Source organism: Ranitomeya variabilis, chromosome 6 (assembly GCF_051348905.1).
Source record: "Ranitomeya variabilis isolate aRanVar5 chromosome 6, aRanVar5.hap1, whole genome shotgun sequence".
Lineage (NCBI taxonomy): Eukaryota > Metazoa > Chordata > Amphibia > Anura > Dendrobatidae > Ranitomeya > Ranitomeya variabilis.
In genome coordinates, this window is record NC_135237.1 from 169,377,776 (window position 1) to 169,401,405 (window position 23,630).

Genomic DNA, 23,630 nt, shown 5'->3' on the forward strand with positions numbered 1-23,630 from the left:
TAATGTTGGCAAGAATTTTGTTATTCGCAAAGCAATAGTATTCTAGCAGAACACTGATCTCTAAGAGATAGTTTGGTCTGTTCAAAGGGCTTCCTGGCCTTAAGGAAAAATCTCAAGATCCACTGTGGCCCATGGAGCTTGTCAGAGACTTGTGTTGTCCTTGAAAGCAGGCGTGTTACTTTTTGGCATTGACTTGTGAGTCTTTATTTAGTAGGAGAAAAATGTTCAAGTGGTCTTCTTGTACTCATATCTAAGAACATTTGGTTTTATTTTAAGGAACATAATAACAAGTAAGTGCAAGTGAATGTGTACTTCTTGTGGTAATTCTGGGCCAACTTAGCTCGAGGGATTGTTGTCTTCCAGGTAAGACTGTTGACACAAGAACATTCATTCCAACACCGTGAATTAGGTTTAAACAGTCCATTACCAGTTTTATTATCTGTATACAATCGGCAAAACAAGTACATCATGCAAAATAAATCCTCAGTTGTCTGAGTACCAGCTAAACATTGTCAGGGTCCCATATTAGTGCCCAGCCCCACACAAAACACAATTACAGCTTCTCAGGGAGGTGACTCTTAGGCTGAGTTCACACGTAGCAGAATTGCCGTGGAAATTTCCGCCGCAATTCTGCGCCTCCTGCCGCGGGTATATCGCATGCAGAATTTGCATGCATATACCCGCAGAAAACTAGCGTTTTGCAAGCATAATTAGCTTGCAGAATGCTAGCGTTTTCCAAGCAATCTGTAGCATCGCTTGGAAAACTGACTGACAGGTTGGTCACACTTGTCAAACATAGTGTTTGACAAGTGTGACCAACTTTTTACTATAGATGCAGCCTATGCAGCATCTACAGTAAAAGATAGAATGTTAAAAATAATAAAAAAAATTAAAAAAAAAAGGTTATACTCACCTCAGCGGCTTCCGTTCCTAATGCTGTGTGTTCAGGACCTTCCATTGACGTAGCGGTCACGTGACCGCGGGTCATGTGACCGCGACGTCATCGCAGGTCCTTCACACACACCTCGGAAGCCGCTGAGAAGGTCGGGCCGCCAGAAGGTGAGTATATCGCTATTTTTTTATTTTAATTCTTTTTTTTTACCACTTATATGGTGCCCAGTCCGTGGAGGAGAGTCTCCTCTCCTCCACCCTGGGTACCAACCACACATGATCTGCTTACTTCCCGCATGGTGTGCACAGCCCCGTGCGGGAAGTAAGCAGATCAATGCACTCCTATGTGTGCAGAATCGCCGCGATTCCGCAATTTTAATGAACATGCTGCGTTTTTTTCTGGATTGCAATTCCGCTCAGGAAAAAAATGCATGTGCACAAAAAATGCGGATTGCATTCTGTTACATAGGATGCTTAATGTTAGCGTTTTTTTCGCGGCTTTATAGCGTTTTTATAGCGAAAAACCGCGAAAAAAACGCAAAAAATCTGCTACATGTGCACACAGCCTAAGAGGCCATTCCTAACTACTGCATTTTCTGTGTGTACCCATTTCATAAATGGCAGTTTTTTCTTGTTTAGTAAGTGTTTCAATGCTTTTGTAATCCAAGGCTTGTTATTTGCATAACATCGAATCATTTTAGCTGGTACAACAGTGTCAGTACAAAAATTTATATAATCCGTTACTCGCCCAACAATATCATTTACATCATCATGCTCTCCCCTGTCACATATCACCTCCCAGTCTGTGAGGTCAAAGCAGTCTCGTAGAGCCTCCTCTGCCGCTGGAGTCCACTTCCTAATTAGTTTTATTGTCTCTGGTTTTTTACTGAAAACAGGTTGGTATGATGGAGACAATAGTATGAGGTTGTGGTCTGATTTCCCCAGGGGGACAGTGCAGACGATGAATAGGCGTCTTTAACATTCGCATAGAGGAGATCCAATATACTGTTGTCCCTTGTGGCACATTTTACATATTGATAGAACTTTGCAAGAGCCTTTGAGATCATGGCTCTGTTAAAGTCCCCAGAGTTTACAGTTAACGAGTTTGGGTGCTTTGTCCGAATGCGGTCTAACACCCCAGCCTATACTTCCCCAGCCGCCTCTTGGTTTGCGGAAGGAGGTATATACACGACCACTGTAATGCAAATAGAGAATTCCCTAGGTAGATAATAGGACCTGAGGCAAACTGCTAAGAGTTCAATGTTTTGACTGCAGTGACTTTCCTTAACAGTAATATGACGCTGAGTGCACCATCTGTTATCAATGTATAATATCACCACCCCACCCTTTTTCTTACCACACTTAGCTTTGTCTCTATCAGCCTGGACTATGTGAAACCCTGGAATCGAGACACTTGAATCCGGGACCTCCCCAAGTAACCAGGTTTCTGTAAAGCACATGAGACTGCATTCCTTGAACTCCATCTGGGTTTTACACAGAGCTAACAGTTCATCTGTCTTATTTCCCAGCGAGCGTACATTACCCATGATAATGGATGGGACTGCTGGTTTAAACCTTCTTCTCCTGGACTTCACCTTTTTTCCTGCTCTGCAGCCTCTGAAAGGTCTCCACACTTCACGGGGAACAAGTGGTATGGCCACGGCTGGAGTAGCCTTCATCCTGCTCATTCCAGAAGTCGATCCCTTGAATACACAACACGTTTAGTGACAGACTTAAGGGCAACCAGCAGATCAGTGTCCCTGTCCTTTGCTCCAGTCCGCGCCATATCTGACTGTTTCCAGTGTTCTCCTCTGTACACGGATGGCTGTATCAGTAACCAACAAGGTAGAAGCTGTGTGTATTGGGGAACTGTAGCTGGTAGTGGTTGCATTAGATACATGTCCATGGATGCGTCGCATGGCCTCATAGAACCCATTCATACAATAAAAACACAAAACGCTTTAATTGTGGATAAAAATGGCCGTGTAGTTTATTTAGGGTTACATAAATTAATTAATCACCAATAAATAAACTCCATAAATTATAAAACCAAAGTACCAAACTTTTCCAATAAACCAATCCACCCAGACATGGGTGATTTTCCCACAATTAAACTACACGACAGTAAAATTACAAGAATTCAGGGGAGGGAGGGTGGGGTCTTCTTTATCTTCTTCCGCTGACAGAATGACCAGATACCACAAAACAGGTGTTTATATATTCAAAAAAAGAGCGGCAAAGCTGCTAACAGCCAATAGAAAACCGTTACAATAGCTGCCAAACATACCAGAAAAAACTGGATAAAACCAGTGTCACACTTTCAGAGATGACTGACCTGACCTTTATTTGACCTTTCTTCTGACAGAAAGTCATATTAAATGACAGGGTCCATGAGACCCCCGCTATATTTCTTTCAGGTTTACGCGGGGGGGCTAACATGGCCTCATAGAACCCATTCATACAATAAAAACACAAAACGCTTTAATTGTGGATAAAAATGGCCGTGTAGTTTATTTAGGGTTACATAAATTAATTAATCACCAATAAATAAACTCCATAAATTATAAAACCAAAGTACCAAACTTTTCCAATAAACCAATCCACCCAGACATGGGTGATTTTCCCACAAGGCCATGACTCAGCGAGACATGGCCCCCCCAAACCACACAGCCATTTTTCAATGATAGTTTGTAGGTCCAAATTAAAAATATTAAGGCCAATATCAGATAAATGAACCAAATCAGGCCTATAAAGGCCCGGTAAAAAAACCCTCCAAATCCAAATGCCGGAACGAAAACCCTGAAATTAAAAGAAAAAAATTTTCCATGGATTTATTGACCCTTCTCCGGATTTTATCTAAAAAAGAAAATTGATTGTCGTGCCACAAAAGTCTGGGAATAATCTTGAAAAAACGAAGTTTGAATCAGGCAGAATTTGCTTAAGATAAATAATATCGGATCGAATGGCCGATAATAAGTCAAGAGTCCTGATTTTTCCGAGATCATTCCCAGCTACATGAAATATAATTAAATCAGGGGAAGGAAATTTAATTAGCCATTTCTTCACTTCAGCAACCAGGCAGTGCCATTTCAAGCCGCGAACTCCATGCCACCAGACCTGAATATCAGAAGGATTAAAGGATACATTTTCAGCATAAGATCGTTGGCTGGCCCTCTTCCTGGCCCAGAAGATAAAAGAATGTCCGACTATCCAAATGACTAGCGGACCTGAAAGAAAACCAATAATTAATAGTCATAGAGATCATGTCGTACATATAATTTGAACCTTTTGGAGTTCCATCTTCCCAATTCCTTTATCCCTGAATTGGAAAGCCCGGCCCTAGAGGCCTCCGTAGCTGCTCCGATTCTAAACGAATAAGATGTGATTTTAAGGTGTTTTTTACCCAAAAAGCGTAAACATTTCTTTAGGACAAAATTAAATTGAAAGACAGTAACAGGAGAAAAATCTCTATGAATGAATAATGGGCCCTGTCCCATAGGTCTGACCTTAATCCAATTTGCCGTGTTATCAACAGGGCAAATGATAGAGACATCGATCGCGTTAATTTTCAACCTAGATCCCCTGCCTAATTAATCTGTCTTTAATTTTCTTATAAATAAAATTAAAAAAAAAAAAAAAAAAAAAACTACTCCTGAATCTGGACATCCGAAATCATGAGTCCCGAAGGCTCCGATTTCTTAACAGAAACCACCTCACCAACGCGAAGTGCTCCAAAAAAGGACAGAGAAAAAAATACAGCTAAATAATAAGGCTTCCTTAAAATTTACACAAACGTGGATGAGACAGGAGCACAATTTCAATAAAGACAGGGAAATAGGTCGTCTCGAGTCAGGTATAAAATTGGTTTTCCTAAAGCCTTTTAAAAACTGCTTTACTGGAAAAAGATTAGTTAAAGCAATACTGCCAGAAAGTTTAAGGAAAAATGAAACTCCTGCTAGGCATTTCGCTATTGCATAGTAAGACAAACCGTTTTGTACTATAGATTCAGCAAACTTTAGTGCTGCTACCGGATTAGAAACTGTTGGGTCAAAATAATGTAGGTTGCAAAAATTGTTCCAATTCAGCCATGCAGCCGAATAGTCAGCCCATGATCTGTTAGATAACGATTTTTTTTTTTTTTTTTTTTTATAAAATACTGTATCAGAGTGCAATTATGTCCCAAATTGAAAGGGGTAAGAGGGTCCTTCCGAATCCACGTTGGGAACCTGCAGGAAAAAATTCGACCACTGACGATTTTGTAAAGAGTCAGTTATGAAAAGAAATTTGCTCTTTCCCAACTTTGCTTTCAGGCATTGTAAAACCAATTGTCTCAAAATTCTGGCAGCAAAAGTATTTTCAGAAGATAACGTGTTGATAGAAAAAAAAAATAAATAAATAAAAACAACTACTGCCTGGTTAGTGGAAAGGAGTAAAATCCTGGAATTCTTCATTAGTGATCTCCAAATTAATATTCCTGCAAAAATAGAAAAAAGTTCCAACACCATTACGTTTGAAGTTACTTTCTTAGACACCCAACTTATTGGCCACAGGATGGACATCCAATGGGAGTCAAATAAAATACTGAAGCCACGCTGGCTATCCGCTGTGAAAAGAAAGGGAAAAGAATCGCCAGAGACAAAAAATGACTGCCACAAAGATCTGCCATTATGCTCTGACAAAAAGGAGAGCCAAATTCTAGCGTCTTCCTTTAGGTCAGAACGGATACTAACATGCGAATGAGGTGAAGATACACCTTAAGTGGCATCCTATAAACTTCTGCAAAAAGCCCGACCTATAGGAATGACGCAAACCGCAAAATGCAATAGACCTAACAATGAATGAATTTCCTTAAGAGTGACCTTGTTCTTGGCTAAAAAATTTGATAATGCAATGCGCATTTTAAAAATTTTCTCATCAGGAAGTCAGATTCCATTTTTTGATAATCAAGAGTGATTCCCAGAAATTCGATAGATCTAGATGGACCAACTGTTTTTCTGTGAGCAATAGGAACACCGAAGTGCTCACACATTTGGATAAAAAAAACAGTCATCAAAATAAAAACCTAAAGAATTAAAACCGCACGGGTGAACAGGAAGGAGTCTAAAAGCAGACTTAATATCTGACTTGGACATTAAAGCATTAAAACCAAATTTCTTGAGGATTTCTAATGCAGAATCAAAAGATGAATAGGACACGGAGCATAAAGCCTTGTCCACTTCATCGTTCATGGATGAACCCAGCGGATATAAGTGGTGAATTAGCCGGAAAGAGCCCTCATCTTTTTTTTTTTTTTTTGGTACAATACCCAATGGTGATATATGGAAATTAACAAACTGCGGGGTTAAAAAAGGGCCTGAAACTCTGCCTAGCTGAATTTCATTAATAATTTTATCCCTAGCTGCCTCAGGGTGAGCCTTTAAAGAGGGTAAATTAGGAACAACAGAACAGCCCGCCCCTTTAAATTGTGGGATAAAAAATCATTCTGAAAAACCATTAAAAAGCAGCTCACTGGTCCCCTGGTCGGGATATTTGCTTAGGCATACTGACATGTTTGCCAGAATCACTGGCGTCTGTGCTTTTTGAATTAGGCTCCTTACCTGAGGACTGTTGACCTGCTTGTTACTTAAAACATTTAGACATAGGGTGTGAGTTACCACAGAACGAGCATTCATGGCGGAATCTACAGTTGTTGTTCCACTTACAAAAGGAATCGTTGAAAGCGAAACAAACACCGCGTTTACTTGAACTAGAAGGGGGCTGAAATAACTTGTTGCAGAGATGGGGAGATTTTTCACCCAAAACTGCAGCAAAAATAGAAAAAGCTGGCACCCAGTTGTTGAAAGATTTAAAGTTGGTGCGGTTAAATTCATCAGAATCAGCTTTCTCATCATTCTTTTCGGATTTTGAAAGCTGGTCCTTTCTAGGCAGTAAAGAAAAAATATTGACTAAATGATTATTCCAAACAAGCTCTTTAACAGAAGGGCTTAAATGGAATCCTAAGGGAGACAGCTCGCATGTCAGAGCTTCTTTAACCCCTTCCTGACATCCGACGTACTATCCCGTCGAGGTGGGGTGGGCCCCCATGACCGCCGACGGGATAGTACGTCATACGCGATCAGCGGCGCTCACGGGGGGAGCGCCGCCGATCGCGGCCGGGTGTCAGCTGATTATCACAGCTGACATCCGGCACTATGTGCCAGGAGCGGTCACGGACCGCCCCCGGCACATTAACCCCCGGCACACCGCGATCAAACATGATCGCGATGTGCCGGCGGTGCAGGGAAGCATCGCGCAGGGAGGGGGCTCCCTGCGGGCTTCCCTGAGCCCCCCGCAGCAACGCGATGTGATCGCGTTGCTGCGAGGGTCTTACCTCCCTCCCTGCAGCTCCCAGACCCGGATCCAAGATGGCCGCGGATCCGGGTCCTGCAGGGAGGGAGGTGGCTTCACAGACGCCTGCTCAGAGCAGGCACTGTGAAGCAGCCTGCACCTCTCGCAGATCGGTGATCTGTCAGAGTGCTATGCAAACTGACAGATCACCGATCTGTATTGTCCCCCCCTGGGGCAAAGTAAAAAAGTTAAAAAAAATTTTTTCCAAATGTGTAAAAAAAAAAAAAAAAAAATATTCCAAAATAATGAAAAAAAAAATAAAATATTATTCCCATAAATACATTTCTTTATCTAAATAAAATAAAAAAAACAATAAAAGTACACATATTTAGTATCGCCGCGTCCGTAACGACCCAACCTATAAAACTGCCACACTAGTTAACCCCTTCAGTAAACACCGTAAGAAAAAAAAAAAAAAAACGAGGCAAAAAACAACGCTTTATTACCATACCGCCGAACAAAAAGTGGAATAACACGCGATCAAAAAGACGGATATAAATAACCATGGTACCGCTGAAAACGTCATCTTGTCCCGCAAAAAACGAGCCACCATACAGCATCATCAGCAAAAAAATAAAAAAGTTATAGTCCTGAGAATAAAGCGATACCAAAATAATTATTTTTTCTATAAAATAGTTTTTATCGTATAAAAGCGCCAAAACATAAAAAAATTATATAAATGAGATATCGCTGTAATCGTACTGACCCGACGAATAAAACTGCTTTATCAATTTTACCAAACGCGGAACGGTATAAACGCCTCTCCCAAAAGAAATTCATGAATAGCTGGTTTTTGGTCATTCTGCCTCACAAAAATCGGAATAAAAAGTGATCAAAAATGGTCACGTGTCCGAAAATGTTACCAATAAAAACGTCAACTCGTCCCACAAAAAACAAGACCTCACATGACTCTGTGGACCAAAATGTGGAAAAATTATAGGTCTCAAAATGTGGAGACGCAAAAACTTTTTTGCTATAAAAAGCGTCTTTTAGGCTGGTTTCACACTTGCGTTTTTATCTGCATGCGTTTTTTTAAAAAACGCATGTGTGAAAAAACGCATGTAAACGTGGTAAAACGCATGCGTTTTTAGACGCATGCGTTTTTATAGAAAAACACAAGAAAACAAACAAACAAAAAAAACCCTACCCCTAACCCTACCCCTAACCTGAAATACGTGGCACTAAAATATACGTTTATATACGTATATAAGTGCCACGATATTTCAGTGGCCACGTATATAAGTGCCACGTATATAAGTGCCACGTATATAAGTGCCACGTATATAAGTGCCACGTATATAAGTGCCACGTATATAAGTGCCACGTACTTAAGTGCCACGTACTTAAGTGCCACGTATTTACGTGCCACGTATTTACGTGCCACGTATTTACGTGCCACGTATTTAAGTGCCACGTACTTAAGTGCCACGTACTTAAGTGCCACGTATTTACGTGCCACGATATTTCAGTGCCACGTATAACCACATAGTTATAGTATTTATAGTACGTGGCACTGAAATACGTGGCACTGAAATATCGTGGCACTGAAACACGTGGCACTGAAACACGTGGCACTGAAACACGTGGCACTTAAATACGTGGCACTTAAATATGTGGCACTTAAATACGTGGCACTTATGACTGTCAGAAAATGTTCATTAAACGGTTAGAGGTGAGGTTAGGGGTAGGGTTAGGGTTACCGTTGGGATTAGGGTTAGGGGTGTGTTTGGGTTAGGGTTTCAGGTAGAATTGGGGAGTTTCCACTGTTCAGGCACATCAGGGGCTCTCCAAACGCGACATGGCGTCCGATCTCAATTCCAGCCAATTCTGCGTTGAAAAAGTAAAACAGTGCTCCTTCCCTTCCGAGCTCTCCCGTGCGTCCAAAAAGGGGTTTACCCCAACATATGGGTTATCAGCGTACTCGGGACAAATTGAACAACAACTTCTGCGGTCCAAGTTCTCTTGTTATCCTTGGGAAAATAAAAATTTGGGGGGCTAAAAATCATTTTTGTGGGAAAAAAATATGTTTTATTTTCACGGCTCTGCGTTGTAAACTGTAGTGAAACACTTGGGGGTTCAAAGTTCTCACAACACATCTAGATAAGTTCCTTGGGAGGTCTAGTTTCCAATATGGGGTCACTTGTGGGGGGGTTGTACTGTTTGGGTACATCAGGGGCTCTGCAAATGCAACGTGACGCCTGCAGACCAATCCATTTAAGTCTGCATTCCAAATGGCGCTCCTTCCCTTCCGAGCTCTGTCATGTGCCCAAACAGTGGTTACCCCCCACATAGGGGGTATCAGCGTACTCAGGACAAATTGGACAACAACTTGTAGGGTCCAATTTATTCTGTTACCCTTGTAAAAATACAAAGCTGGGGGCTAAAAAATCATTTTTGTGAAAAAAAAAAAGAATTTTTATTTTCACGGCTTTGCGTTACAAACTGTAGTGAAACACTTGGGGGTTCAAAGTTCTCACAACACATCTAGATAAGTTCCTTGGGAGGTCTAGTTTCCAATATGGGGTCACTTGTGGGGGGGTTGTACTGTTTGGGTACATCAGGGGCTCTGCAAATGCAACGTGACGCCTGCAGACCAATCCATTTAAGTCTGCATTCCAAATGGCGCTCCTTCCCTTCCGAGCTCTGTCATGTGCCCAAACAGTGGTTACCCCCCACATAGGGGGTATCAGCATACTCAGGACAAATTGGACAACAACTTGTAGGGTCCAATTTATTCTGTTACCCTTGTAAAAATACAAAGCTGGGGGCTAAAAAATCATTTTTGTGAAAAAAAAAAGAATTTTTATTTTCACAGCTTTGCGTTACAAACTGTAGTGAAACACTTGGGGGTTCAAAGTTCTCACAACACATCTAGATAAGTTCCTTGGGAGGTCTAGTTTCCAATATGGGGTCACTTGTGGGGGGTTTGTACTGTTTGGGTACATCAGGGGCTCTGCAAATGCAACGTGACGCCTGCAGACCAATCCATTTAAGTCTGCATTCCAAATGGCGCTCCTTCCCTTCCGAGCTCTGTCATGTGCCCAAACAGTGGTTACCCCCCACATAGGGGGTATCAGCGTACTCAGGACAAATTGGACAACAACTTGTAGGGTCCAATTTATTCTGTTACCCTTGTAAAAATACAAAGCTGGGGGCTAAAAAATCATTTTTGTGAAAAAAAAAAAGAATTTTTATTTTCACGGCTTTGCGTTACAAACTGTAGTGAAACACTTGGGGGTTCAAAGTTCTCACAACACATCTAGATAAGTTCCTTGGGAGGTCTAGTTTCCAATATGGGGTCACTTGTGGGGGGGTTGTACTGTTTGGGTACATCAGGGGCTCTGCAAATGCAACGTGACGCCTGCAGACCAATCCATTTAAGTCTGCATTCCAAATGGCGCTCCTTCCCTTCCGAGCTCTGTCATGTGCCCAAACAGTGGTTACCCCCCACATAGGGGGTATCAGCATACTCAGGACAAATTGGACAACAACTTGTAGGGTCCAATTTATTCTGTTACCCTTGTAAAAATACAAAGCTGGGGGCTAAAAAATCATTTTTGTGAAAAAAAAAAAGAATTTTTATTTTCACGGCTCTGCGTTATAATCTGTAGTGAAACACTTGGGGGTGCAAAGCTCTCAAAACACATCTAGATAAGTTCCTTAGGGGGTCTAATTTCCAAAATGGTGTCATTTGTGGGGGGTTTCAATGTTTAGGCACATCAGGGGCTCTCCAAACGCAACATGGTGTCCCATCTCAATTCCAGTCAATTTTGCATTGAAAAGTCAAATGGCGCTCCTTCACTTCCGAGCTCTGCCATGCGCCCAAACAGTGGTTTACCCCAACATATGGGGTATCTGCGTACTCAGGACAAATTGCACAACATTTTTTGGGGACCAATTTCTTCTCTTACCCTTGGGAAAATAAAAAATTGGGGGCGAAAAGATCATTTTTGTGAAAAAATATGATTTTTTATTTTTACGGCTCTGCATTATAAACTTCTGTGAAGCACTTGGTGGGTCAAAGTGCTCACCACACATCTAGATAAGTTCCTTAGGGGGTCTACTTTCCAAAATGGTGTCACTTGTAGGGGGTTTCAATGTTTAGGCACATCAGGGGCTCTCCAAACGCAACATGGCGTCCCATCTCAATTCCAGTCAATTTTGCATTGAAAAGTCAAATGGCGCTCCTTCCCTTCCAAGCTCTGCCATGCGCCCAAACAGTGGTTTACCCCAACATATGGGGTATCTGCGTACTCAGGACAAATTGCACAACATTTTTTGGGGACCAATTTCTTCTCTTACCCTTGGGAAAATAAAAAATTGGGGGCGAAAAGATCATTTTTGTGAAAAAATATGATTTTTTATTTTTACGGCTCTGCATTATAAACTTCTGTGAAGCACTTGGTGGGTCAAAGTGCTCACCACACATCTAGATAAGTTCCTTAGGGGGTCTACTTTCCAAAATGGTGTCACTTGTAGGGGGTTTCAATGTTTAGGCACATCAGGGGCTCTCCAAACGCAACATGGCGTCCCATCTCAATTCCAGTAAATTTTGCATTGAAAAGTCAAATGGCGCTCCTTCCCTTCCAAGCTCTGCCATGCGCCCAAACAATGGTTTACACCCACATATGGGGTATCAGCGTACTCAGGACAAATTGTACAACAACTTTTGCAGTCTATTTTCTCCTGTTACCCTTGGTAAAATAAAACAAATTGGAGCTGAAATAAATTTTGTGTGAAAAAAAATTAAATGTTCATTTTTATTTAAACATTCCAAAAATTCCTGTGAAACACCTGAAGGGTTAATAAACTTCTTGAGTGTGGTTTTGAGCACCTTGAGGGGTGCAGTTTTTAGAATGGTGTCACACTTGGGTATTTTCCATCATATAGACCCCTCAAAATGACTTCAAATGAGATGTGGTCCCTAAAAAAAAATGGTGTTGTAAAAATGAGAAATTTCTGGTCAACTTTTAACCCTTATAACTCCCTAACAAAAAAAAATTTTGGTTCCAAAATTGTGCTGATGTAAAGTAGACATGTGGGAAATGTTACTTATTAAGTATTTTGCGTGACATATGTCTGTGATTTAAGGGCATAAAAATTCAAAGTTGGAAAATTGCAAAATTTTCAAAATTTTCGCCAAATTTCCGTTTTTTTCACAAATAAACGCAAGTTATATCGAAGAAATTTTACCACTATCATGAAGTACAATATGTCACAAGAAAACAATGTCAGAATCGCCAAGATCCGTTGAAGCGTTCCAGAGTTATAACCTCCTAAAGGGACAGTGGTCAGAATTGTAAAAATTGGCCCGGTCATTAACGTGCAAACCACCCTTGGGGGTGAAGGGGTTAAAAGAGTTAACAGGGGCGGTGTTAGCTGATGAAATGTCAGAAATTGCAGCACTGTGTACAGCTGATGTGACAGCTGATGTGACAGCAAGGGGGGGGGGAATAGCTTCTCTTAAAGTTTCAGCTAACACTTTTCTTTATGATGTCTTTTAAATGTGAGTGTGGAACAAAGGAACATTGAAAGTCTCACCCCTCGATGAATGCTGGTCGTTTCTCTGCTCCATACAGCAGCAGGAGCTCGAGCCCTCCATGTTGGGCAAGCTCATATGGGAAGCTGCTGTAAGCGGCGTTTCTTCATCCTCTTCTGAGTGTGACGACAGGGGGTCCTCCCGAACCGGTGGTCTGGACCGCAGCTGCAGAAGCCACCGCTGTTGTAGAATCCAATGACACCGCAGCGCTTTTACGGCTGCGGTGTGTTGAAGACATCCCGGCCACTTCAGATGAGGCGGTCGGCGCTCTGTCATGACGCTGGCGGTGGAAGTCTCGCGCTGGGCTGCGAGACTTCTGAGGAGGGCGGTGCCGTGACTTCCTTCTTCCTTCTTGGACACTGCGGCTGGAAGCAGGCGGCGACAGCGACTTCGGAGAGTATGGGGTCCTTTGCCTCCTGCGCCTCCCTGAAGCGGTGGGTGTCGGCAGGACCGGAGAGGTTTGACACGGCGACCGAAGGGTATCTTCTGGAGGATGAGGGACAGCATCGGCAGGCGCTAAGATAGGTTTCATAGCCAGGAACTGCCTCAGCCAGTCCGCTCCATCCTCGCCGTCGGCTCTAGTCAGGAGCTGTTGCAGGAGATTCTCCATCCTGGGGTATGTGTCTTCTTTATCTTCTTCCGCTGACAGAATGACCAGATACCACAAAACAGGTGTTTATATATTCAAAAAAAGAGCGGCAAAGCTGCTAACAGCCAATAGAAAACCGTTACAATAGCTGCCAAACATACCAGAAAAAACTGGATAAAACCAGTGTCACACTTTCAGAGATGACTGACCTGACCTTTATTTGACCTTTCTTCTGACAGAAAGTCATATTAAATGACAGGGTCCATGAGGCCATGAGACCCCCGCTATATTTCTTTCAGGTTTACGCGGGGGGGCTAACATTACTGGTAACCATTTAGGAGTTGCATGTACCTGTAGGGGGATGTACTTAGTAGTGGCAGATGTGGGTGCTGATCCAGCGCTGCGTGTCCAGAGGCAGTTGGTTGTATGGGTGAATGGTTTCCAACTTCCCACAATGGTCCGTCATACATGAACAGTGCGATCCACAGAGTATAAACCATCCATCAATCCGCGGTTACAAATTAGGAGTCCATAAAGGTACCAAAGCCAGTAGAAAGTCCAAAAGAATGTCCAAAAGGACAGACAACATACAGAGACAAAGGAAACAAGAGTAGCTGCTGCTGCAATGGGCTGCCAGTAGCACAGCGCCGTGTTATCTCCTCTGACTTGCAGAGAGCAGATGTTATCCATGTGTCATTAGTGTGCATATGTGCTGGACATATTGCAGACCGTGCTGCCATAAAAAAAACGACATGTCTAGTTTTTTTGCACATGGACACACAGTCAGTGGAAACACACTGACTTGCGCACAGTGTCTGTGACTGACATGCGCACAAGATGTCACCACACGTACTGGAGACACTGCAGGTGAAGGGGGCCTTATGGAGAAAAAAAATTAGGTTTTAGGCCTCTTTCACACATCTGTGTTTCCGGTACGTGTGATGACAGTTTTCACATGTACCGGAGACACGTAGACTTATTCAAATTAATGGGTCTGTGCACATGTCAGTGTGTTTCCATGGACCGTGTGTCCTTGTGCCCCACACGTAGACATGTTTATTTTTTACCGTCAGCATGGGTGGCAAAACATCATGCACCTGGAGAACACACAAGGATGTTATCCGTGTGACACGCATCACATGATGAGCACAGCCTCAGTGACGTCACTGAGGGTGCATTCCCATCCGGGCTGAACTACGGTAACCTCAGGATCGTGGAAAATGCCAGGATCGTGGGAAATGCAAGTGATAGTCCAGACATGAATTACGGCGTGGGACAGAAAGACTGACAGGTATGGTATATTGTTTATATTTTTCTTATTTGCATGAGAACGAGGGCTTTGGTGGAATAGGTGTTAGGTAAGTATAACTGTGTTTGTTATTTTTAAAGGGAACCTGTCACCCCTTTTTTTCAATATGAGGTAAAAATAGTGTTCAATAGGGCCTGAGCTGTGCTGGACAATAGTGTCTTTATTATCCCCTGATTCCCCACCTTTGCTGCCAAAATACCTTAGTAAAGTCGCCGTTTCCGGCTGTCAATCACGCTGGTCTGGTCAAAAGGGCGTGGTGAAATGGCTGTTTCTCCCCCACCTCTTGAGTATCCATGAGTTTACAGTACCATGTAAACCTATGGAAAACAAAATCCGCAGTGCACATTCTGTGGAAAAAAACATGTGGAAACGCTGCGTTGTTTATTCCACAGCATGTCAATTCTTTGTGCGGATTCTGCAGCGGTTTACACCTGCTCCTCAATAAGAATTTGCAGGTGTAAAACCGCAGGTGGAATCCGCACCAAAACCACCGAAAAACCATGGGAAATCTGCGGTAATTCCGCAGTAAATCCGCAGTGCGGATTTACCAAAATCAGTGCGGAAAAATCCGCACAACATTCCGCAACGTGTGCACATACCCTAAGAATGTGGCATATCTATAAAAGCTGTGCATCTTTTTTTGGTGCAAATATTGGCATATATGTATGGCAGTATATTAAGGGTGAGTTGCTCCAAAAATATTATTTATTGTGTGGCGTTTTGTGCCATTTGCAACATTTTTACGCCAGTTCATAAATGATAGAAATTAACAATTCGCTACTGATAAATCTCTTTCTTCGGCCTCAAGTACAAAAACTTTCTCCGATAACTAGTAATGGTGAGCATTGTAATCTCGACATTTCCCAAGCTGTCCATATAACCCATCCTTTTATGTCTAGGTTTTACATTACGCTCTAATTTGCTATTTGTAGGCATCTACTAATTCCATGGTGCTACATTTCTGTACAATCAATAGCTACATACACAAACAAGTAGCGTTTGTTAGTCCATTAATGTTTAATCCTCAGTGTCCTCCAGGACTCGGGATAAGCAAAGTGGAAGCTGGAATGGTAATGTGCTGGGATAGCCTAGTCTAATCTATTGCTCTACAGGGGTACAAGACCGAATTACTGGGGGAAATGCTCTTTTATAAGGAATCCTTCTTAATGGTTTGTTCACACAGCGCTTTTTCAGGCAGATTTGTAATGAATCTGCTGCGAAAACTCCCCAAAAACAATAAAAAAAAAACTGAGAACATTAATTTCTAAGTAAAGAAAACCCCCAAAACTTGCTGTACATATGGGCGTCCTTTAACCACTTTTGGTTTCTAAAAATGCAAATAATTGTTAGCAGACCATCCCTCAAGGGTTTTCTGTTTCGAAGACTCTAAACACTTTACAATAGATATCAATGGAAAATCTAAAAAGACATGTAGAAGATGCCTGGGAGGCTTTTTGAGCATTTTCTCAGCATTTATGATTTACAAAACATAAAAAATAGTGTTTTCTTTATTGTTTAATGAGAAAAATGTCTGGAAAATCACTTAAAAAAATGCTCCAAAATACTGGCAGAAAAACATGAAAGCACTCAGGAAACTAACAAACATGCTAAAAAAATGGTCCAGAAAAATGGAGCAATCTCTGAAGCAACGGACGTTAAGTGCTTGCTCACACTAGCGTATAACACGGCCGAATTCTATCTGATGTTTTAGCGCATGGCACTCGGACCACTATTATTCTATGGGACAGTTCAGATCTGCGAATCAGCATGAGAGAATAACCGCAGCATGCAGCGAGTGCATCCAAGAATCAGGTCGCACACACCATACACGTTTATAGTTGTGTGTGAAACATCGGACTGCACTCGGATGTCTTCTGAGTGCAGTGTGATTACCGCGCCTGTCTGCAATGGAGGCTACTTTCTGTCCCATCCACACCCGAGCAGTGATTCTCTCATGCCAGAGGACCGGAGCACAGAGCACTGACACTCAGGTCACACACTGACGGAGTTTGAACCAAGTGTTATTTGCACAATAGTCTCAATTCTCTCGCATGAGACAACATACGCTCGTGTGACACCGGCCTAAGAGCAGCTTCCTCCTTTGGGTTTTATTCAGAAATGCCAATTTTCATTTTTTTTACTCTTTTGCTGCAAAAACATTGCATACAGATGTTGCTTGTAGAGTAGATATCTCAAGCACAGTACTACTAAAAAGTGCAATTTTTATTTCTTTTTTCTTCACAGTTTATGTGCTTTTTTGGATTTCTTGGCATTTTATTACTAAACCCAGCATGCACTGGATGTGGCATTTTTTATGGATTTTCTGATAGGCTTCTGTATAGGAAAAAAACCTCTTAAAATTCTGTTGTTTTAATAAGCCAAAAAAAGATGCCCGAAATCCCAAATATATCAAGGAAGCATAAAGAACTGATGTTGTTTCACTGTCAATAGGATGTTATAAAGTACTAATATTTAATGGGCCATCTGGTAAGAGTCTTTTAAAAGCATATTATGACATAATGCTAATATTTCAAATAATATTATAAGAGACATTTCCTGAGTTGAGGGGTTACTGTGTTTTTTTTTTTCAGTTTAGTCTCATGTTCTCTTCTTCAAGCTTTTCTTGCTTTCTAAGTCATTTTGCTGGCATTAATATGTTCTGTCTGACAGTAAATAAACACATTGATTCCACTTATACCTGTTTGTCATATTTACAAAGCATTTGGCCAATACCCTGATTTTTCACAGTAGCAGTTTGTTCTAAAAAACTTACTCCTTGTTCACATGCTTCACCAAAATAATAAATCACTTCTTGTGCAGGAGCAGGTGGGCTCTCCAGAAATCAGACACAGCAGGGGACATAGTTACATAGTTATTTAGGTTGAAGGAAGACTGTAAGTCCATCTAGGAAGGCAAAAAAAACCCATGTGGCAAAGAGTAACTCCACCATGGGGAAAAAAATTCCTTCCCGACTCCACATACGGCAATCAGAATAGTTCCCTGGATCAACGCCCTATCAAGGAATCTAGTGTATATACCCTGTAACATTATACTTTTCCAGAAAGGTATCCAGTCCCCTCTTAAATTTAATTAATGAATCACTCATTACAACATCATACGGCAGAGAGTTCCATAGTCTCACTGCTCTTACAGTAAAGAATCCGCGTCTGTTATTATGCTTAAACCTTCTTTCCTCCAGACGTAGAGGATGCCCCCTTGTCCCTGTCTCAGGTCTATGATTAAAAAGATCATCAGAAAGGTCTTTGTACTGTCCCCTCATATATTTATACATTAAAATAAGATCACCCCTTAAGGCCCCGTCTCACATAGCGATTTACCAACGATCACGACCAGCGATACGACCTGGCCGTGATCGTTGGTAAGTCGCTGTGTGGTCGCTGGGGAGCTGTCACACAGACCGCTCTCCAGCGACCAACGATCAGGGGAACGACTTCGGCATCGTTGAAACTGTCTTCAACGATGCCGAATTCCCCCTGCAGCACCCGGGTAACCAGGGTAAACATCGGGTTACTAAGCGCAGGGCCGCACTTAGTAACCCGATGTTTACCCTGGTTACCAGCGTAAATGTAAAAAAAAACAAACAGTACATACTTGCCATCTGATGTCCGTCAGGTCCCTTGCCGTCTGCTTCCTGCTCTCACTGAGCAGCCGTACAGCGAGAGCGCAGCGGTGACGTCACTGCTGCGCTCTGCTCTCGCTGTACGGCCGGATCTCAGTCAGAGCAGGAAGCAGACGGCAAGGGACCTGACGGGCAACAGATGGTGAGTATGTACTGTTTTTTTTTTTTTACATTTACGCTGGTAACCAGGGTAAACATCGGGTTACTAAGCGCGGCCCTGCGCTTAGTAACCCGATGTTTACCCTGGTTACCAGTGAAGACATCGCTGGATCGGTGTCACACACACCGATTCAGCGATGTCAGCGGGACCTCAACGACCAAAAAAAGGTCCAGGCCATTCCGACACGACCAGCGATCTCGCAGCAGGGGCCTGATCGCTGGTACGTGTCACACATAGCGAGATCGCTACTGAGGTCGCTGTTGCGTCACAAAACTTGTGACTCAGCAGCGATATCGCTAGCGATCTCGCTATGTGAGACGGGGGCTTTAGTCTTCGTTTTTCCAAACTAAATAGCCCCAAGTGTAATAACCTATCTTGGTATTGCAGACCCCCCAGTCCTCTAATAACCTTGGTCACTCTTCTCTGCACCCGCTCCAGTTCAGCTATGTCTTTCTTATACACCGGAGACCAGAACTGTGCACAGTATTCTAAGTGTGGTCTAACTAGTGACTTGTATAGAGGTAAAATTATGTTCTCCTCATGAGCATCTATGCCTCTTTTAATACATCCCATTATTTTATTTGCCTTTGTAGCAGCTGCCTGACACTGGCCACTGAATATGAGTTTGTCATCCACCCATACACCCAGGTCTTTTTCATTGACGGTTTTGCCCAGAGTTTTAGAATTAAGCATATAGTTATACATCTTATTACTTCTACCCAAGTGCATGACCTTACATTTATCCCCATTAAAGCTCATTTGCCATTTATCAGCCCAAGCTTCTAGTTTACATAAATCATCCTGTAATATAAAATTGTCCTCCCCTGTATTGATTACCCTGCAGAGTTTAGTGTCATCTGCAAATATTGAAATTCTACTCTGAATGCCCCCTACAAGGTCATTAATAAATATGTTAAAAAGAAGAGGGCCCAATACTGACCCCTGTGGTACCCCACTGCTAACCGCGACCCAGTCCGAGTGTGCTCCATTAATAACCACCCTTTGTTTCCTATCCCTGAGCCAGCTCTCAACCCACTTACACATATTTTTCCCTATCCCCATTACTCTCATTTTATGTAACAACCTTTTGTGTGGCACCGTATCAAAAGCTTTGGAAAAGTCCATATACACTACGTCCACTGGGTTCCCTTTGTCCAGTCCGGAACTTACCTCTTCATAGAAGCTGATCAAATTAGTCTGACATGAACGGTCCCTAGTAAACCCGTGCTGATACTGGGTCATAAGGTTATTCCTCTTCAGATACTCCAGTATAGTATCCCTTAGAATGCCCTCCAGGATTTTACCCACAGTAGAGGTTAAGCTTACTGGCCTATAATTTCCGAGTTCAGTTTTTGTCCCCTTTTTGAATATTGGCACCACATTTGCTATACGCCAGTCCTGTGGTACAGACCCTGTTATTATGGAGTCTTTAAAGATTAAAAATAATGGTCTATCGATGACTGTACTTAGTTCCTGCAGTACTCGGGGGTGTATCCCATCCGGGCCCGGAGATTTGTCAATTTTAGTGATTTTTAAACGCCGCTGTACTTCCTGCTGGGTTAAGCAGGTGACATTTAATGGGGAATTTTTATCACTAGTCATTTTGTCTACCATGGGATTTTCTTTTGTAAATACTGATGAAAAAAAGTCATTTAGCATATTGGCTTTTTCCTCATCCTCATCCACCATTTCACCCAGACTATTTTTAAGGGGGCCAACACTGTCATTTTTTAGTTTCTTACTATTTATATAGTTAAAGAATATTTTGGGATTATTTTTACTCTCTCTGGCAATGAGTCTCTCTGTCTCAATCTTTGCTGCCTTGATTTGCTTTTTACAGAATTTATTTAATTTTCTGTATTTATTTAATGCCTCTTCACTACCTACTTCCTTTAATTCTCTAAATGCTTTCTTTTTGTCCCTTATTGCGCCCCTTACAGCTCTATTTAGCCATATTGGTTTCCTCCTATTTCTAGTATGTTTCTTCCCATACGGTATATACTGTGCACAGGTCCTATCCAGGATGCTAATAAACGTCTCCCATTTTCTTTGTGTATTTTTGTGTCTCAGGATATCGTCCCAGTTAATTGCACCAAGATCCTCTCTCATCCGTTGGAAATTTGCCCTCCTGAAGTTTAGTGTCCTTGTCACCCCTCTACTACACATCTTATTAAAGGAGACATGAAAACTTATTATTTTGTGATCACTATTCCCCAAGTGACCCCCAACCCTTATATTTGATATGCGGTCTGGCCTGTTGGTTAATATTAGGTCTAGCAGTGCCCCCCTCCTTGTTCTGGTCCTGAACCAGTTGTGAAAGGTAATTGTCTCTCATAGTTGTCAAAAACCGATTACCTTTGCTAGAACTGCAGGTTTCTGTTCCCCAATCTATTTCAGGGTAGTTGAAGTCCCCCATAATAATGACTTCTCCTTGAGTCGCAGCTTCATCTATTTGCTTTACGAGGATATTCTCCATTGCTTCCATTAGTTTTGGAGATTTATAACAAACCCCTATCAGTAATTTATTATTTTTTCCCCCTCCCCTTATCTCCACCCACAGGGACTCTACATTTTCATTAAATTCACCTATATTATCACGCAGGATGGGTTTTAAGGAAGATTTTACATATAGACACACCCCTCCCCCTCGCTTATCTGTACGGTCATTTCTGAACAGGCTATAGCCCTGCAAGTTAACAGCCCAGTCATGGCTCTCATCCAGCCATGTTTCAGATATCCCCACCATGTCATAATTATGCTCCAACAACATTAGTTCTAATTCATCCATTTTGTTGGCGAGGCTTCTGGCATTAGTATACATGCACTTGATGTTACTCTCTGTACCTCTATTCTTTCTTAAATTACTAACTGTTCTAACCCCACCCCCCATGCCACCGCCACCCTCAACTTCCTTATTTGTGCCCAGGTCTCTATCTGCACTATCTTCCCCTCCTATAAAATGAATACCCTCCCCCCCAATCCCTAGTTTAAACACTCCTCCAACCTTCTAACCATTTTCTCCCCCAGCACAGCTGCACCTTCCCCGTTGAGGTGCAGCCCGTCCCTAGCGTAGAGCCTGTAGCCAACTGAGAATTCGGCCCAGTTCTGCAGGAACCCAAACCCCTCCTTCCTACACCAATTCTTGAGCCACTTATTAACCTCCCTAATCTCCCGTTGCCTCTCTGGCGTGGCACGTGGTACAGGCAGTATTTCGGAAAATACCACGTTGGAGGTCCTTGCTTTCAGCTTGCAGCCTAATTCCCTGAAATCATCTTTAAGGACCTTCCACCTACCTCTAACTTTGTCATTTGTGCCAATGTGCACCATGACCGCTGGGTCCTCACCAGCCCCTCCCAGTAATCTATCCACCCGATCAGCGATGTGTCGGACTCGAGCGCCAGGTAGGCAGCACACCGTCCGACAATCCCTGTCTTTGTGACAGATTGCCCTATCTGTTCCCCTAATAATTGAGTCCCCCACTACCAGCACCTGTCTGGCCTGCCCTGCTCTCCTATTTCCCTCCTTACTGGAGCAGTCACTCCTCCGGCTTTCAGAGGACATGCCTGGCTGCAGCAGTGCTACCCCTGTACTGGCACCCCCCTCATCTGCCAACTTAGCAAACTTATTGGGGTGTGCCAGATCAGGACTAGCCTCCCTGGCCCTCTTCCCTCTACCCCGCCTTCTATCTGTCACCCAGCTAACTGCCACACTGTCCTGCAGCTCCATCCTACCATCCCCCTCCTCATCTATCCCATTGAGCGTCTGCTCTGTGAGCAGAAGACTCCTCTCCATATTGTCTATGGATCTCAGTGTTGCCAGCTGCACATTTAGATCCAGTATCTGGGTTTCCAAATGCACAATGTGCTCACATCTCGCACAGCAGTATGCACCCTCGACCGGCTGGTCAAGGACTGCATACATGTGGCAAGATGTGCACTGGATGGCATTAACAATTGTGGAGCACATTTCCTAATGGGGATTGCACCACACAGAAACGTTAATTAAAAATAAATACAAAGTATTAATTAAAAAAAAAAAAAAACAGAAGCAATTCCTCCCTTGGAAACTCCCTGATTCCAAAGTCACTGAATCACAAGTCACACACTTACCGCCGTTCACACTTACGCTCAGGTCACACTCAGCTCGTTCACACTCGCTGTGCTGAAGATTTATAGATATTTTTTTTTTCTCTCTATCTCCCCTCAACAGCAATCAACCTTGCTGTTCAGATGCACTTCCAAAAAAAGGGGAGAAGACAGGATCAGTTTATTACCACTTCTGTCTTCTCTTGTGCTTGTTACATAGTGCTGAGGGAGCAAGATGCAATTAATAGAAGCATCGGTACTGCTGATGCTTCTGTAGGACCTTCAGATCACAAGATTGCTGGGTGTCTGCTGGCATAGAAGAACTACTGGGTCCTAACAGAACCAGATCAGCTATGGCAGAGCCTTCTGTCACGTACAAAATAATAAAAAATAGCAGTAAAAAATTATAAAGTCACCTCTGCAAAAAAAAAAAATTTTCATATCAAATATTTTTTATTGTATACATATAATAAAATACAAAAAACCTACATTTATTGGGTTTTCAAATGACCATAAGGACCTGGAGAATTAAAAAAAAAACATAAGCAAAAAAATCCACTAAAATGATATTTTTTTTTATAATTGCATTGCTAAAAAATATTGAACAGTAATTTATATGTTTTCTAAAAGGAATTCTAAAAAATAATGGATTTTGTCTTGCATGAAACAAAGCCTCATACAGCCTTGGAGTGGAAATTATAAAACGTTACGGCTGCTGAAAAGCAGAGCGGCAAAGATGAAAAACGTTGACCGGTTCTTCCAGGAATGATCGTTGAGGGGTTTGACTGTTTGTTTGCCCATCCTTGCACAACTAAATGCCATCATCACTAGGTCTGAATGTGATGGCCTGACACTGACTTTCCATTGCATTTCCAATTGTCCTTTAGGATACAAGAACAGAACTTTTTCCTGGTGGTAACTTCTCCGTCAGAGCTTTAGTCAAAGCTGTCTTCAAATTTTATGTGTAAATAGCAAGTCAAGTGTAATGTTCCATTTCAAAGGTGACTTCAGTGGAAAAGTTCCATAAGTA

General features: G+C 42.3%; 1 protein-coding gene across 1 annotated transcript in view; it reads left to right on the forward strand.

Annotated features, from left to right (window-relative positions):
* The window catches only part of EEPD1 (endonuclease/exonuclease/phosphatase family domain containing 1), a 188,791-nt gene that overhangs the window by 135,462 nt on the left and 29,699 nt on the right, over positions 1-23,630 (forward strand). The window lies entirely within an intron of this gene.